Below are 19,602 nucleotides of genomic sequence, written 5' to 3'. Positions count from 1 at the left end.
AATAAGTCACAACCTATTAGACAGACGGCTACCTGAGGCCTCATCCGAAGGTTCCATTTGATGTCGGGTTAGGTCCGGAGAACATTTGAAATGCTGAAGTCTTATATTTTTGTGCGATGAACATTACAATTTGCTGTTAGCTGGGACATTCTACTTATATTAGATAGTGCTGTGCCTTTGGAGTAAACATGCCACTCCACTTCGGGCTATTATTGTTATTGGTCACTCAGGTAGTGGATCAAAACACCGTCGCTCACGTATTGGTTGTTTGTTGTAAACGTTTTTCATGTTTTTCTGTCTTTACCTATACCTTTTCTCTATTCCCACTTAACAGATTGCTGACGAGATTCAAATATGTAAACAGACTGGTAGCTGACAAGGATCAGTTTTCATACTTGCCATACCCATTCCCATACTCAGATCTTCTTTGACTTTTACAAATGTATAGAATACTGTCACTATGTGCGAGGATTCAATTCCCCATTTAAAGAAAACACGCCTTCACTATTTAAAACATTCCCCTGAAATACTATTACTACAAGAAACTCATTTCACTAACAACCTCATCTCCTAAGTTTTTCTATAAATCTTATGAGATTTTTTCTAGCCTCCCATTATAAAAACAACAAGAGGTGTCGCCATCCTACTCCATAACTTTCCCATATGGCAGACATATACTTTGGGGAACAGTACAAATGAAACGAGTCTGCCTAGTCAGCTGCTATGCGCCCCGACTATGCAAATGAAAACCATGAAAGCAATCATGAGATTATTAAACCCCATCTCATACAACATTATTATATGGAGAGGAGATTTTATTTTAACCATAGACGCAGCAATGGATAGTTCTAATAATAAAAGATTGGATATAACTATGAGAAAAAAAAAAATGTACTCCAAACCATTTTCAAATCACATCACCTAGTTGATATGTGGAGATAATCACACAGTCAATCTAGAGGCTGCACTTATTTTTCTAGAATTCACCATTCATACTCTAGGAAAGACTGGATACTTACAAATTCAGAGAACACGCCATCGCTATTATACTCTAGGCATATCCCCTCATCATGGTCAGATCATGATAGTGCCCTACCAGTATTTAAATTGGAACCAGCAACATCATGTCTAATAAAAATAATAATCTTTATTTTTATAGCACCAACATATTTCACAGCGCTTTACAGTTTAACAGTTTCAAAACACAAGTCATAAGTAACAACGTTAACAATACAATAATTAAAGCAAAATAAGATGACCCTGCTCGTGAGAGCTTACAATCTACAATGAGGTGGGGGAGATACAAAGTACAGGTGCGTATTCACAATGGTGTATTTACAATGAAGGTCCAGCCATCTTGGGGGAGTGAGGGATAGATGGACATAGTGAATGGGCTACACACGCACACTTTCACATAAAATGACTTTGATTAGTGAACACGATAGGCCGCTGTGAACAAATGCATTTTAAGGGAGCGCCTAAAACTCTGCAAACTGTAGATAGTCCTAATTTCTTGGGGTAGAGCATTCCAGAGGATTGGCGCAGCGCGGGAGGAGTCAGGAGTGGGAGGTGTGGATTAGTGGAGAAGGTAGTTGTAAGTCGTTTGCAGAGCGCAGCGGTCGGTTAGGTCGACAGACAGAAATGAGGGAGGAGATGTAGGGGGGTGCTGCACTGTGAAGAGCTTTGTGGGTGAGAACAAGTACTTTGAATTGGACCCTATAATGAATGGGCAGCCAATGTAAGGACTGGCGAAGAGCGGACGCGTCCGAGTACCAATTAGCCAGATGGAGGACCCTGGCTGCTGCATTACGTATGGACTGGAGAGGGGGAAAGTCGAGTAACGGGGAGACCAATTAATAGCGTGTTGCAGTAGTCCAGGCGGGAGTGGATAACTGCGCCAGTGAGGGTTTTTGTTTCCATGGTGAGAAAAGGGACGGATTCTAGAGATGTTCTTTAGGTGTAAGCAGCAAGAGCAGGCAAGAGATTGTATATGGGATGTGAAGGAGAGATTGGTGTCAAACATAACACCCAGACAGCGCATCTGCGGCCGGGGTGTTATTATGGTGCCACCCACGGAGAGGGACATGTCAGATTTAGGGAGGTTATGAGACGATGGGAGCAAAAGAAGTTCAGTTTTTGAGAGGTTAAGTTTCAGATAGAGAGCGGACATGATGTTGGAGACTGCGGACAGTCACTGGACAGTACCGAGGGGTAAGCTCAGGGGATGACGTGTATAATTGTGTGCCATCAGTATAAAGATGGTACTGAAAGCCAAATCTGGTGATGGTCTGTCCAATTGGGGCCGTGTAGAGAGAGAAGGGGGCCAAGGACTGAGCCCTGAGGTACCCCGACAGCGAGAGGAAGAGATGACGTGGAGCCAGCGAACAAAACATTGAAGGAGCGGTCAGAGAGATAGGAAGAGAACCAGGAGAGAGAAACGTTTTCTTAATGCCTAGTGACTGGAGCCTAGAGAGTAGTAGACAGTGGACAACAGTGTTGAAAGCTGCAGAAAGGTCTAGAAGAATGAGCAGAGAGTGGTCACTGTTACATTTTGCTCTCAGAAGGTCATTGGTAACTTTGATGAGTACAGTTTCAGTCAAATGGAGGGGGCGGAAGCCGGACTGTGAAGGGTCTAGGAGGGAGTGAGTGGAGAGATAACGGGTAAGGCGGGAGTAGACTAGGCGCTCCAAAAGATTAGAGATGAAGTGGAGATTAGAGACTGGTCTGTAATTGTTTGTGCAGGATAGGTCGAGAGCGTGTTTCTTTAGTAATGGAGTAATGATAGAGTGTTTGAAGGAGGACGGGAAAATGCCCGAGGAGAGGGCGAGATTAAAGATTGTAGTTAGGCGAGTTGTGACGACTGGAGAGAGAGACTGGAGAAGATGTGAGAGAATGGGGTCGGTAGTGCATATATTAGGACAAGAAGAAGAGAGGAGTCTGGAGACTTCTTCTGTAATGGGATCAAATGTGGATATTGAGCCAGGGGAAATGCAGGCAGGGATGGGAGTCACAGTACTTGGTGGTTGGGAGCGGATTTCCTGACGGACATCATTTATTTTCTCTATAAAGTGGGAGGCCATGTGATCTGTACAAATGTCTGTGATAGGGGTTTGTTCTTTTGGCCTGAGGAGGGAGTGAAAGGCATTAAAAAGTTTCTTGGGGTTTTAGGATAGTGAGGAGATCAGAGTGGTGAAGTAGGTCTGTTTGGCAAGGTGAGGGGCAGTTATAGGTTCTTAACATAAATTTGAAGCGTTTGAAGTCTTCTGGTGTGCGGGTTTTTCTCCATCGGCGTTCAGCATTACTAGAGCATCGTTGGAGAAGTCGAGTTTGCAATGTGTGCCAGGACTGTTTTACTCTATTTGGAGGTTCTGAGGGTGAGGGGCGCTACTTGGTCAATGGTGCTTCTAAGAGTGTCGTTGTAGTGATTAACAGCCAGATCAGGACAGGAATAAAAGGAGATTGGGGACAGGGATGAGTGTAGGGAGTCTGAAAGTGTATGAGGGTTAATGGCATGTAGATTTCTGACTGTGTGGTAGGTAGGAGTGTGCTGGGTGGGCAAGGATTTGTGAGCATGAAGGAGAGAATGTTGTGGTCAGAGAGGGGAAGCGGTGAGTTATTTAGGTAGATTGAACAGAGCCGGACAAAGACCAGGTCAAGGGTGTTACCGTTTTGTGAGATTGAGAGCTGTGAGAGGCCGAGAGAAGTGGTTACTGATAGAAGCTGGGATGCAGATGTGGAAGTGGGGCTGCTAATGGGGATGTTGAAGTCTCCCAGGATAAGGGTTGGTAGTTCTGAGGACATGAAGTGCAGCAGCCAGGCTGAGACATGGTCAAGGAAGTGGATGAGCCTGGGGGCCGGTATATGACCGCTACTCTGATGGAGAGGGGATGGAAGAGCCTGATAGCGTGGACCTCAAAAGAAGGGAATGAGATTGATGGAACTGTGGGGATGACCTGGAAAGTACATTGTGGGGACAGGAGTATGCAGACTCCACCACCAGGTCTGTCTGTGGGTCTCGGGGAATGGGTGAATTGTAAGCCACCATGGGAAATGGCAGCAGCGGAGACAGTGTCAGAATCCTGAATCCAGGTTTCAGTGGGGGCCAACAGATTAAGAGAGTTGTTCAGAAAGTAATTGTGTAGGAAAGGAAGTTTGTTACATACAGACTGTGGATTCCAGAGGGCACAATTAAATGAAGAAGATATAAATGGAGGTTGAACGAATCACTGCTGACTGACCCACAAACAAAAATACTGGTAGAACAAGAACTTGAAACTTTATTCCATTCAAATAACACCTCTGATTCCTCTCTAGGGAATATCTGGATGGCCCACAAAAAATATATAACGGGCGTTCTCATTTGGATTGCCTAAAAAAAAAAAAAGAGGTAGATTACGTGAGTAATCGACATTAGAAAATGAACTTTATAAGGTCGAGTTAGCAAACCAATGACATCCCTCTCTATATCTAACTTAGCGAATTTATGACTTAAAGTTACAATTAAATACTCTATTGACCACTCGCACTGAGCAGGCCATCAGGTGGACATAGGCGACATTTTATCGGTTTGCCAATAAAATGGACCGAGTGTTTGCACGCAAACTAAAAAAAGAAAGAACAATTCAATTCCATTTTCTCTATTAAAGACGATCAGTCTCAAACAACTTTCAACCCAAACAAAAGTTATAAAATATTCCAAAATTATCAAAAATTATATACTGATACTATGAATTTCTCATTAAGTAAATTAGAGGATTATCTAGCTAATGTTCCCCTACCATCTCTGACTCAGATTTTTTGGCAAACCTGCACTCCCCAATTTCTAAAGAGGAAATTACATATACTATCAACTGATTAAAAAACAGGGAAAGCCCAGGGTCCAGATGGGCTGACTGCCCTATATTATAAAAAATACTAGAATATTTTAGCAAAGCAATTCCAAGCATATTGCAACAGCATGTTGCAGGGTCAGAATGCCCCCAAAACATCCCAAAACCAAAGAGGGACCCTTGCTTACGAAAAATTATAGGCCCATTTCTTTATTAAATTTAGATCTTAAATTTTTTTTCGCCCACTACAGCCAATAGGATCAATAAATGCCTCCCTAGCTTGTTCCATAAAGATCAAGTTGGGTTCATACTAACAAGACAAGCTCCAGATAATATATGCAAAAACCTTAACCTTATCCATGCGGCCTTTTAGCCCTAGACATTAAAAAGGCCTTCGACAGTCTTCCGGCCATATCTGTTTGCCATCTTGAAAAAAATGGGGATATCACAATTAATTGAATCACTTAAACTCCTCTATAGCAGTCTAGTGGCTTATTTGATACTACCTTAGACTCATCCGGAACCAATAGCCATCAAAAGGGGAACTAGACAAGGGTGCCCTGTCTCTCTGGCCCTGTTCGCAATAGTCACGGAACCTGTAGCGCAAAAGATTCGGCTACACCCAGACATTTCCGGTCAATCTATAGGCAAACATGAATATAAAGTCAGCCTATTTGCAGACAACCTTCTATTAACAATAACAAACACCCACGTATCTTTGCTTAACCTTATTGACACTCAAACACTTTTGAAGAAACTTCCGGACTAAAGGTCAATGTTGCTAAATCAGAAATGATGTTCCTCAACACCCCTTCTTATAGTTCAAAATTCAATTCTAACTAATTTTCATTTTCAACATGCAAAGCAATATATCACTTATTTAGGAGTTAATCTCACGCAATTGAAAACTAATTTAAATATAACTATACCCCTTTTTTTACAGCAATTGACAAAAACCCTATCCAAATGGTCTGCACCATCTTTCCTTTTTAGAAAGAGTTCACTCACAAAAATTGGGGCAGGGTTAGCATTTTTATTATCTGTTCTGTTCATTACCAGTTCCGATACCTTCAATGACATTTAAAACAATCCACTCTCATTACGTTTTAACAAAAAAAATCACGTATTTCACCAAAAGCCTTATTTAGACACAAGCGACGGGGGGGGGGGAGTCTCTTTTCACACTATTACAAGGAAGTTGAGATTGCACAACTTGTAGTTGGAAATGCAGAAGACATGCACCCCTCTGGCCTCAAATAGAAAGTTCCCAAATAGCACCTTATTCTTTAGAGCAGTGGTCCCCAACCTTTTTTTGCACCAGGGACCGGCTTCAAGCAAGACCATTCTTCCATGGCCCGGAAGGGCGGGGATGGAGGTGTGACAGGGGCGGGGCTTTGGTCATAAGGGGGTGGGGCTATGGACGCGGTTGTAGTTTAGCAGTGCATACTTATCATTTAATTATAACATTTATAATGTGACTCAACTCACCATAGGACCATAGGTTTTGAATGAGTGGGGGTACCTGGCTTGTTTCTCTGTTTCAGTGGGAGCACTGGGCTACTTCTACTGATGACCGTCACTGCTAATGATGATTGGAACCTACAAGGAAATGGAGCATTGAGCACTTAAGAAAAATTGTACTGGAGTACTGTACATGCTGATTATTTTCTAATAATCAGAAAATGTATGTGTGGTTCCCCCCATCCTGTCCAGCTCTGTGTGGCTCCCCCTGTTGTATGCATGGTTCCCCTGTCCCATCCTTGTATACATGGCTCAGCTCCCATCCTTGTATACATGGCTCCACTCCCACCCTCCCATCCTGTATACATGGCTCTGCTCCCACTCTCCCATCCTGTATACATGGCTCCCCTGTCCCATCCTGTATACATGGCTCCCCTCCCACTCTCCCTCCCTTGTATATATCGCTCTGCTCCCACTCTCCCTCCCTTGTATATATGGCTCCGCTCCCATTCTCCCTCCCCTGTATATATGGCTCCGCTCCCACCCTCCCTCCCCTGTATATATGGCTCTGCTCCCACCCTCCCTCCCCTGTATATATGGCTCCGCTCCCACTCTTCCTCCCTTGTATATTTGGCTCCGCTCTCACTCTCCCTCCCTTGTATGCATGGCTCCGCTCCCACTCTCCCTCCCATGTATTTATTGCTCCGCTCCCACTCTCCCTCCCTTGTGTATATATGGCTCCGCTCCCACTCTCCCTCCCCTGTATATATGGCTCCGCTCCCACTCTCCCTCCCTTATATATATGGCTCCGCTCCCACTCTCCCTCCCTTGTATGCAGTGGCGTAGGAAGGGGGGTGCGGGGGGGGGGCGGGCCGCCCCAGGCGGCACGTGTGTGGGGGCGGCGCAACATGGCAGGAGCAGAAATTCCTCCTCTCTGTGCTGTGGGAGAGAAGCGCGGAGGCGGCCGGCCGAGGCACAGTGACAGGGAGAAGACAGACTGTGTGTGTATAGCAGGAGATTTTGGCAGCGGCTAGCTAGCGCAGGTGGGTCACTCACCATTTGGGAGGAGGACGCTCTGCCTCTCTCCCTCCTCCTTCCTCTACTCCCCTCCCCTCTCCCTCCCTCAGTCTCTGCTCTTCTCTGGCCGCTGTCTCCTCATACTTTTCCTCCGTCCTCCCCTGCAGCCATGCTGGGGGCCCGGGGTCCATGCCCTCCAGCTGGAGCCAGTCCAGGTGCCGGAGACCCTGCAGCGGGGCAGCAAGTTCATCAAGTGGGATGAGGTGAGCGGGGCCCGGCCGGGGTGGCAGGGGTTAATAGTGAGGGGGGCAGGTCCCGGCCGTCACACAGGGGGCGCTGCAGGGGGCGGGGCGCCAAATTCGGGAACAGCCCCGGGCGGCAAAAGCTCTAGCTACGCCTCTGCTTGTATGCATGGCTCCGCTCCCACTCTCCCTCCCATGTATTTATGGCTCCGCTCCCACTCTCCCTCCCTTGTATATATGGCTCTGCTTCCACTCTCCCTCCCTTGTATATATGGCTCTGCTTCCACTCTCCCTCCCTTGTATATATGGCTCCGCTCCCACTCTCCCTCCCTTATATATATATATGGCTCCGCTCCCACTCTCCCTCCCTTATATATATATATATGGCTCCGCTCCCACTTTCCCTCCCTTGTATATATGGCTCCGCTCGGCTCCCCCATCATACTTACCCTCACATCGCTGACCTTCCTTCCTGTCGCTGAACTTCCCTCCCTGCATCTCGCGGCGCTTCAGCTCCTGTGCGGAGCGGTTACGTGCTACCGCTCATTAAGGTCTATGAATATGGACGCCACGCCTATGGGAGATGAGTGGCATCCATATTCATGACCTTAAATGAGCGGTACACTTGACCGCTCAGCGCTGGATGAAGGCGCCGCGCCGACAGTGACCGCTAGGTGAGTATCAGCTGCTGCACCGCCGCCGGCTCCCCTTGTGTCCGCGGACCGGCAAGGGCACTGCAACGGCCCGGTGCTGGGCCGCAGACCGGTGGTTGGGGACCCCTGCTTTAGAGGGTTTGATTTGGGCCACTGGACCTTTGCCAAGGGATCTGGCAACACACTCGCCATATACATCTCATTCACTGCGTATGTGGAGAGCCACCAGGTATCAGTTTGCGCTACAATCTCATCCATCACCGCATCTGGGACTGTTCGATAACCCCATGTTATCCCTGAGTGTAGCTTATAGGAATCATGAGTGGTGGAAACAAAATAAGTTTACTAGGTTGCAGCGCTTAACTAGCCATTTTAAATTAATGTAGAAACAAATGTTCATCATGAAACACCAAGTAACACTGTCTGAAAATTTCAGATTAGAGCAAATATTTCATTTTTAGCAAACCCTAACCATAAACACATCAAATTCAAAGCCAACTGCTTTTGAACTGAAATGCTTATATGATCCACTGGGAAAGGACATCATATCACAACTATACTCTACGCTTAATCAGCCCAGAGCTGACTCAAAATTAAAAACCATGGAACAATGGGAAGAAGACTTACACATTACACTTTCACCTCAGAGATGGTATAAATGTTACGAGAACATACTAAAAGGAAGCAATCAGATCTCGATGGCTGAAACGTCTCTTAAATTGTTCCATAGAACTCATTATGTTACCAGCTACCTACACAATATCTATCATACAATTTCAGACAAATGCTTCAGAGGATGTGTTGATGCAGGCGATACCCTTCACACCTGGTGGACTTGCCCCATAGTGAAATCTCTTTGGAAAAATGTAATAAAACTAACAGTTCTGAATGCTATATATGTGTTTTCAACTATGCAAGCTTATATCTGGTATATAGTTTTTTCAACTTACTCTGCTTTGTACCCTTATGTTGTGAGGTCATGAAATTTTTCAAAGTGCTTTATGATCTATGTAGTGCTGGACATCTGTTTATTTGACCACAACATTTTATTGGGTCCTGCTGTCTCAATTTAGTTTGATTAACGAGAAGAGAGAGAGCCAAAAAAAAAAAGTTCTTAAGTCTTAACCTATATTCAGACATAGCTTGGGGAAAGCATTTGTGCAGGGGGCATTTATGCACACTTTATCGAAGTACAGTTTATCAAAGTACTGGCAGTTATAACATGGCAGTTAGACAGGGCAGGAGACAGGTAAGACATTTATATACATCTACTCCCTTTACTATAGGAGTACAACAAATATATACCACATGCATTTGTGTAATTTATATCCTGGCCGCTGCATTCACACACATCCACCACCCTGGCATTAACTCTATACACTCCATCCATATCGGCCCCTCGCTCCTTTCCTCTCCTATGTATAGCACTCATGCTCTTTTCACATTGTTAAATTGCACAGATCCAGTCCGTCCCACCATTCAACATAAGAGACGCTCTTACAAATCACTTAACCATCTGCTCACGCTATCTATCCTCCTCCTAGTCGCACGAGACATTGCTCCCAACCCTGGTCCCCCATGTTATAGAAAGTCAAATCCCCCAACTGCTACACTCAGAAACCCCTCTAATCTTATTAATATTCCCTGCATGCCATCTGTCTCTCTTAATTATGCACTTTGGAATTCTCGCTCAGTGTGTAACAAACTCTCCTTCACTCATGACTTTTTCCTTTCTAATTCTCTTAACCTCCTGGCTCTTACTGAAACCTGGATCCAGCAGTCAGACACTACCGCTGCTGTTGCTCTTTCATACGGGGGACTACACTTCTCTCATACCCCAAGATCAGACAATAGAGCAGATGGAGGCGTTAGTCTGCTCCTATCACCAAAATGTACCTTTCAGGTTATCCCTCAACTACCCTCACTAGTCTTCCCTTCTTTTGAGGTCCATGCTGTCAGACTCTACACCCCCTTCTCCATGCGAGTGGCGGTGGTGTATCGTCCTCCCGGCCCCTCCCATCAGTTCCTGGATCATTTTACCACTTGGCTTCCACATTTTCTCTCCTGTGACATCCCTACCCTCATCATGGGAGATTTCAACATCCCCATTGCTCTTCCCCTCTCCCCATCTGCTACTCACCTTTTATCTCTAACCTCCTCGTTTGGCCTTTCGCAGCTTATTAATTCTCCAACGCATGAAGACGGAAACTCCCTCGACTTGGTCTTCTCTCGGCTTTGTACAGTGGATGATTTTGCAAACTCCCCTTTCCCGCTCTCTGACCACAATCTTCTTTCATTCTCTATCAAGAACTGCCAGGCTGCTCAGGTCACCCCCACTGTCCAAATTTATGGAAACATACAGGCCATTAACACCCAGAAACTTATGAAGAACTTGCAGTCTTCATTGGCCCCTATCTCCTCTCTCTCATGTCCTGATTCTGCTTTGAAGCATTACAATGAAACACTTCAAAGTGCCCTGGATGAATTTGCACCCCCTAGAAATAGAACACCACAACACAGACGGCGACAACCCTGGCACACCCTGCAAACACGTTTCCTGCAGCCGTGCTCCAGGTGCGCCGAACGTCTGTGGAGAAAATCCAATCTACACGAAGATTTCATCCATTATAAGTTTATGCTTCGAACATACAACACTGCCCTTCACCTCTCCAAACAAACCTAGTTTAACACCCTCATCACCTCACTGTCCAATAACCCGAAACATCTCTTTGACACTTTTCATTCTCTACTCAACCCAAGAGTATAGGCCCCAACCACGGAGCTCCGAGCTGACGATCTGACCAATGACTTCAAAGTAAAAATTGACCAGATTCGACAGGAAATTATCTCCCAATCACCTCATACCATGCACTGTCCTCCCACCCCCACTGCATCTAGCTCACTCTCTGATTTTGAACCAGTCACAGAAGAAGTAAGCAGGCTCCTTGCATCTTCTCGCCCAACCACTTGCACCAGTGACCCATTTCTGTCACATCTCCTCCAGTCCCTTTCCCCTGCTGTCACCCCTCACCTAACTAAAATATTTAACCTCTCTCTCTTCTGGTATCTTTCCCTCCTCATTTAAGCATGCCATCATACATCCACTACTTAAAAAACCATCCCTCGACCAAAACTGTGCCGCTAACTATAGACCTGTCTCTAATCTTCCCTTCATCTCTAAACTCCTGGAACACCTGGTCCACTCCAGTCTTATCCGCTATCTCTTTGATAACTCTTCTCAACCCTCTCCAATCCGGTTTCCACTCTTTACACTCTACTGAAACTGCCCTCACTAAAGTCTCTAATGATCTACTAACAGCTAAATCAAATGGTCATTACTCCATGCTAATTCTCTTGGATCTCTCTACAGCATTCGACACGGTGGATCATCAGCTCCTCCTCACTATGCTCCGTTCCATTGGCCTCAAGGACACCGTTCTCTCCTGGTTCTCCTCCTATCTCTCTGACCGCTCCTTTACTGTATCTTTTGCTGGCTCCTCCTCCTCTCACCTTCCCCTTACTGTTGGGGTTCCTCAAGGATCGGTTCTAGGCCCCCTCCTCTTCTCCTTGTACACTGCCCCTATTGGTCAATCTGTAGATTTGGTTTCCAGTACCATCTCTATGCTGATGACACCCAATTATATGCTTCTTCTCCGGAAATCACGCCAGCCTTTCTAGAAAACACCGGCGATTGTCTAAACGCTGTGTCTAACATCATGTCCTCACTATATTTGAAATTGAACCTGTCAAAGACTGAACTCCTGGTGTTTCCTCCCTCTACTAATGTACCTATACCCGACATTGCCATTTCTGTGTGTGGTTCCACTATTACTCCCCAGCAACATGCCCGCTGTCTTGGGATCATACTTGACTCCGAGCTTTCCTTCGCCCCCCCACATTCGATCACTGGCTCGCTCTTGTCATCTGCACCTCAAAAACATTTCTAGAATTCGACCTTTTCTTACTTTTGACTCTGCAAAAACTGTTACTGTTTCTCTTATTCATTCTCGTCTCGACTATTGTAACTCTCTTCTAATCGGTCTCCCTCTTACCAAACTCTCCCCTCTCCAATCTGTCTTGAATGCTGCAGCCAGGATCATATTCCTCGCTAATCGTTACACCGATGCCTCTACCTTGTGCCAGTCATTACACTGGCTACCCATCCACTCCAGAATTCAGAATAAACTTATTACCCTCACCCACAAAGCCCTCCATGGCTCAGCACCACCCTACATCTCCTCCCTTGTTTCAGTATACCACCCTACCCGCGCCCTCCGCTCTGCTGATGACCTGAGGTTAGCATCCTCAATAATCAGAACCTCCCACTCCCGTCTCCAAGACACGTGCTGTGCCAATTCTTTGGAATGCACTTCCCAGGTCAATACGATTTAGTCCCCAAAAACTATTTTTACAATAAAAAGCGTCTTTTAGCGTGCGACAGCCGCCAAACATAAAAACCCGCCATAAATAGTAAATCAAACCCCCCGTTATCACTCCCATAGTAAGGGAAAAAAAATAAAATTAAAAGAAAATGTATTTATTTCCATTTTCCCATTAGGGCTAGGGTTAGGGCTCAGATTAGGGTTAGGGGTGTGTTGGGGTTAGGGTTGGAGTTATAATTGGGGGGTTTCCACTGTTTGGGCACATCAGGTGCTCTCCAAATGCAACATGGCGTCTGATCTCAATTCCAGCCAATTCTGAGTTGAAAAAGTCAAATGGTGCTCCTTCCCTTCCAAGCTCTGCCATGCGCCCAAACAGTGTTTTACCCCCACATGTAGGGTATCAGCCTACTCAGGACAAATTGCAAAACAACTTTTGGGGTCCAATTTCTCCTGTTACCGTTAGGAAAATAAAAAATTGGGGGCAAAAATATCATTTTTGTGGAAAAAATACGATTTTTTTTATTTTCATGCCCGGGCATTATAAACTTCTGTGACGCCCTTGGGAGTTCAAAGTGCTCACCACACATCTAGATAAGTTCCTTAGGGGGTCTAGTTTCCAAAATGGGGTCATTTGTGGGGGGTTTTCCACTGTTTAGGTACATTAGGGGCTCTCCAAAGGCAACATGACACACGCAGACCATTCCATCAAAGTCTGCATTCCAAAACGTCACTACTTCCCTTCCGAGCCCCGACATGTGCCCATACAGTAGTTTTCTCTCACATATGGGGTATCAGCGTACTCAGGACAAATTGGACAACAACTTTTGGGGTCCAATTTCTCCTGGTACCCTTGGGAAAATAAAAAAATTGGTGACTAAAAGATCATGTTTGTGGAAAAAATACGAATTTTATATTTTCACGTCCAGGCGTTATGAACTTCTGTGAAGCACTGGAGGGGTCAAAGTGCTCACCACACATCTAGATAAGTTCTTTGGGGGTCTAGTTTTCAAAATGGTGTCATTTGTGGGGGGTTTCCACTTTTGGTACATCAGAGGCTTTCCAAACCCGACATGGTGTCAGATCTCAATTCCAGCCAAAAACGTCAAATGGCGCTGCTTCCCTTCCGAGCTCTGCCATGCGCCCAAATAGTGGTTTACCCCCACATGTGGGGTATCAGCGTACTCAGGACAAATTGCACAATACCTTTTAGGGTCCTGTTACCCTTGGAAAAATAAGAATTGAGGGTGAAAATATCATTTTTGTGGAAAAAATATGATTTTTTTTAATTGTACGGCTGTATGTTATAAACTTCTATGAAGCCCTTGGGGGTTCAAAGTTCTCACCACACATCTAGATAAGTTCCTTTGGGGGTCTAGTTTCCAAAATGATGTCATTTGTGGGAGGTTTCCACTGTTTTAGTACATCAGGGGCTTTCCAAATGCGACATGGTGTCAGATCTCAATTCCAGCCAAAAACGTCAAATGGTGCTGCTTCCCTTCCGAGCTCTGCCATGCGCCCAAATAGTGGTTTACCCCCCACATGTGGGGTATCAGCGTACTCAGGACAAATTGCACAATAACTTTTAGGGTCCTGTTACCCTTGGAAAAATAAGAATTGAGGGTGAAAAGATCATTTTTGTGGAAAAAATGATTTTTTAATTGTACGGCTGTATGTTATAAACTTCTATGAAGCCCTTGGGGGTTCAAAGTTCTCACCACACATCTAGATAAGTTCCTTGGGGGGTCTAGTTTCCAAAATGGTGTCATTTGTGGGGGGGTTTTCACTATTTTGGTACATCAGGGGCTCTCCAAACGTGACATGGCATCCGATCTGAATTCCAGCCAATTTTGCATTGAAAAAGTCAAACGGCGCTCCTTCCCTTCTGAGCTCTGCCATGCGCCGAAACAGTGGTTCCCCCCAACATATCAGGTATCAGCGTGCTCAGGACAAATTGCACAATAACTTTTGCAGTCCAATTTGTCCTGTTACCCTTGGTAAAATAAAAAAAATTGAACCTGAATTATTTTTTGTGAAAAAAGTTAGATGTTCATTTTTTTTTAAATATTCAAAAAATTCCTGTGACGCACCTAAAGGGTTAATAAACTTCTTGAATGTGGTTTTGAGCACCTTAAGGGGTGCTGTTTTTAGAATGGTGTCACTTTTGGGTATTTTCTATCATATAGACCCCTCAAAGTGGCTTCAAATGTGATGTGGTCCGTAAAAATAAAATGGTGTTGCAAAAATGAGAAATCGCTGGTCAATTTTTAACCCTTATAACTTCCTAACAAAAAAAATTTTGGTTCCAAAATTGTGCTGATGTAAAGTAAACATGTGGGAAATGTTACTTATCAAGTTTTTTGTGTGCCGTATCTCTGTGATTTAAGGGCATAAAAATTCAAAGTTGGAAAATTGCGATATTTTCAAAATTTTCGCCAAATTTCCATTTTTTTCACAAATAAACGCAAGTTATTTGAATGAAATTTTACCACTATCATGAAGTACAATATGTCACGAGAAAACAAAGTCAGAATCACCAGGATCCATAGAAGCGTTCCAGAGTTATGACCTCATAAAGGGACAGTGGTCAGAATTGTAAAAATTGGCCCGGTCATGAACGTGCAAACCACCCTTGGGGGTGAAGGGGTTAAAATTTGTTTTTTTACTATTTATCTGAAGCACGGAAATTCTATGGTAACACTTCAGGGAGCTTTAAATATTGGGGTTGCATTATGCCTTTTATTGCTGGGACTATATTTGTGTAGAGGAGACTGGCATGACTAGCAGCAGCCTTTTTTGCCCCACATGCCCTCATCGTGGTAGCAGGATACGCATGCTATGATCTAGGGTATTTAGATCACTGAATGCTATGTGTTTACATTCCTTTCACTTTTTCTGCTCACTGATTTACGATGTGGTGTTTTTTGCACGTACTCATACTTTATGTCATATTCAATGATAAATAAAATAATTTTTGTATTTTTGTAAAATAGCACAGACTCTATTTCTCTGTCTTTTATGCATATGCTAATGAGTCGCTGCTTTAAAGCAAATTGTAAAAAAGGTGGAATTTATGCCACCATACATTGACTAATTATGATTTGGAGAATTGTTATATTACTCAGGAAGTATTGCACCCAAAATCTGCTCAAGTTTGTGCTGCTGTCTGTTTTTTCTATTTAGTGCATATATATATATATACAGTGGGGCAAAAAAGTATTTAGTCAGTCAGCAATAGTGCAAGTTCCACCACTTAAAAAGATGAGAGGCGTCTGTAATTTACATCATAGGTAGACCTCAACTATGGTAGACAAACTGAGAAAAAAAAATCCAGAAAATCACATTGTCTGTTTTTGTTTCATTTTATTTGCATATTGTTACACCGCTCCGCCATACTCACCCGGCCTCCGCTCCCACGCCGCAGCCTCTCTCCACCCGACGGCCGCGGCGGTCACCTGAGACAGACCCGCGACCGATGCCTTCCCTGCATGCTATGCGCATGCGCCATAAGCCGCGGCCGCGCCTCCTTCCTGCTTCTTATGCTCCGGCTGTGCCCTGACCCGGAAGCACATTTGGACCAATGGCTGACCAGACGGGGCCATATCAGGCCGCTTCCCCCTGAGGGAGGCGCCTGATCGTTGTGTTTCCTGACACTCTGGCCTCGCTCCATCGTGCACACTCTGCTCCTGCAGTTCCTGTCTCGGCTGCTCCTCACAGCAGCTTCTCAGTCCTGCTACCCGTGTTCCTGTCGTCCTACTCCAGTCCTGCCTTGTGTTCCTGCCGTCCTACTCCAGTCCTGCCTTGTGTTCCTGCCGTCCTACTCCAGTCCTGCCTTCACTGTTCCTGCCGTCCTACTCCAGTCCTGCCTTGTGTTCCTGCCGTCCTACTCCAGTCCTGCCTTCACTGTTCCTGCCGTCCTACTCCAGTCCTGCCTTGTGTTCCTGCCGTCCTACTCCAGTCCTGTCTTCAGTGCTCCTGTCGTCCTACTCCAGTCTCAGTCTTACTCCGGTCCATCCTGAGCCGCCCCTCTCGGTACCGGCTACCGTGGTACTCGAACCCCTGGGCCTGCTCCTAACAGTCCCTGTATAGGGGTCGGTTCCACCTGGCAGCTCGCCCGGGGTCCCTCGGTGCCACGGTCCAGAGGGTCCACTCTCGGAGCTCCCGCTCCTGACCACCCACGCTAACAGTACGATCAGGCCATGGACTCCGCCGGTACTACGGCTGCTACCCAGAAAGAGTTGCTATTCCTACGGGAGAATCAGGGGCGCATTATGTCAATCATGAAGTCGATGGACACCCGTTTGTCGGCCATAGGCTAGTTTCACACTTGCTTTTTTTTGCAGCGCGTTTTTCCCGCAAAAAAACGCATTAAAAAAACGCATACAAATGCATACAAACGCTGCGTTTTTTTCCAGCATTTTAATGCGCATGCAGGAAAAAAACGCAGCGTTTTTGCGCGTTTGTATGCGTTTTTTGTGCGTTTGCGTTTTTTTACAGATTTTTGAAAAACCCCACAAAAAAGAAAAAACAACCATTCAACAACACACAAGACCAATGGGACTTCATTGTGGGTGTGGTATGTTAATATATATAGACCCTGTCTACAGTATTCTTCACATTTGCTTGATTCTTCTCGTGACCATGGATCTGCGCTGGAAGAGTTTTCACTTCAACTTGGATTTGGACATCGCGATGGCTCAGGCGTATGCAGTTGCTTGCCATGAACAAAGGAAGAGAGAGAGGCAGCGAAGACGGCGGCGTATGTGGATACATCCGATTGTTGAACTCCGGGAGAGCCGTGGGGCATACCACACCCTCTACAGCGAGCTACGTGCAAACCCGGAGAAATTTACTGATTATATCCGGATGTCCCACGAAAGTTTCATGGATTTGCTTGCTCGTGTACAACAATCCATCCGGAGACAGGACACACAGCTCCGTCGTGCGATTCCTCCTGAGGAACGGCTACTGGTGACATTACGGTATGTTTTAAAAACAAAGGGGTGTGGTCTGATGTTTTTTTTTGTAAATTTAGTATTCAAAACCTTGGGTAATTAGTTTTCGTGAATGTACAAATATTTTTTTTTATAGTTTTTAAAAATAATATACATAAATATTAATTTTACTTCTTTGTCTGTTCACAGATTCCTGGCGACTGGAGAAACCCTATCCTCACTACACTTCCAGTACCGTATTGGAATCTCTACCTTGTCTGGAATTGTTGCTGACACCTGCCGGGCTCTCTGGAATGTTCTTTGCCCAGAATTTATGCCCCTGCCCACCGCTGAAAAGTGGATGGAAATTGCTGACAAATTCTGGACAGTATGCAATTTTCCCAACTGTTTGGGAGCTGTTGATGGGAAACACATACGGATCATCAAACCCCAAAGAACGGGATCTGAGTACTATAATTACAAAAAGTACTTTTCAATAGTACTCATTGCGATTGCGGATGCCGGATGTATGTTTGTAGCAGTGGACATTGGAGCATTTGGCCGTGGTAATGACTCGCAGGCTTTTAAAAACTCAGACATGGGCCGGAGGTTGTATGGCAACCAATTTAATTTCCCTATGCCACGGCCTCTTCCTCACACCGAAGCTCCGCCACTGCCCTTTGTAATGGTTGGCGATGAGGCTTTTCAAATGTGCGGAAACTTACTGAAACCCTACTCCAGCCGGGACTTGGACCACACCAAAAAAATTTTTAATTACAGGCTGACCAGGGCCAGAAGAACTGTCGAGTGTGCTTTTGGGATTCTTGTTTCCAGATGGCGAATTCTGGGCACGGCCATTAATCTTAAACTTGAAACAGTCGATGAGGTGGTGAAGGCCTGTGTGGTTCTACATAACTTTGTGATGGCTAAAGAGCACCCGACCTTTGAACTGGACGATGATGCTCCTAACCCATTGCCTGAATTCACTCAGCACACTCTCAGGTCATCCGTTGAAGTTGGCCAAATGAGGGACAAATTTGCGGCCTACTTTATTTCTGATGTAGGACGGGTGCACTGGCAAGATGAAATGGTGTAATGTTGTTGTTTATGGTAATAAAAATCCTTATTTGATACCATTACTGAGTGCACTATATTTTTTAAACTCCAATTAATTAAAAAACTTCCCATGTATAACTGAATTTTGTTATGTTCACACACCTGGGCAGGTAAATACACATACGAGTTAAAATGCAGCATTGCTAGTCTGCGTGAAATATATTGTAATGAGCAAAGCTGCAGGCCATGAATCAGGAAACCATTTAAGAGAAAATTGTGCAACTAGTTTAAAACAAAGTATGTGATTTTCTCAAAACACAACCCTCAAAACCCAACCCCAATGAAAGTCCATGGGGAATACAAGTCAGCATTGAGTGGATGAATGTAATCTGCTCATGTAATCTGCTCCATTACAAGTTATTACACTAGGCCTTGGAATGACTATACTAGGCCGTGGTATTTCAAATATGAGTATAGTAGGCCTTGGGGCTAGTAGTATAGTAATATGTGAAATACCACGGCCTAGTATAGTCATACCAAGGCCTACTGTAATAACTCGATTTTTAACAACTAGCATCTTGTTTCACAAAAAACAAACTGGTGAAACTAGAAAGAAACTTATTTTTTAGACAAGTTTCAACAATTTGTTTTTCATGAAACCAGATTCTATTTGGTAAAACTAGAGTTATTACACTAGGCCTTGGAATGACTATACTAGGCCGTGGTATTTCAAATATGAGTATACTAGGCCTTGGGGCTAGTAGTATAGCAATATGTGAAATACCACGGCCTAGTATAGTCATACCAAGGCCTACTGTAATAACTCAATTTTTAACAACTAGCATTTTTAACAACTAGCATCTTGTTTCACAAAAAACAAACTGGTGAAACTATAAAGAAACTTATTTTTTAGACAAGTTTCAACAGTTTGTTTTTCATGAAACCAGATTCTATTTGTAAAACTAGAGTTATTACACTAGGCCTTGGAATGACTATACTAGGCCGTGGTATTTCAAATATGAGTATAGTAG

This window comes from Dendrobates tinctorius, unplaced genomic scaffold (genome assembly GCF_039654945.1).
Source record: "Dendrobates tinctorius isolate UK_male_01 unplaced genomic scaffold, ASM3965494v1 ptg000211l, whole genome shotgun sequence".
Taxonomy (NCBI): domain Eukaryota; kingdom Metazoa; phylum Chordata; class Amphibia; order Anura; family Dendrobatidae; genus Dendrobates; species Dendrobates tinctorius.
This window is presented reverse-complemented; position numbering follows the sequence as displayed.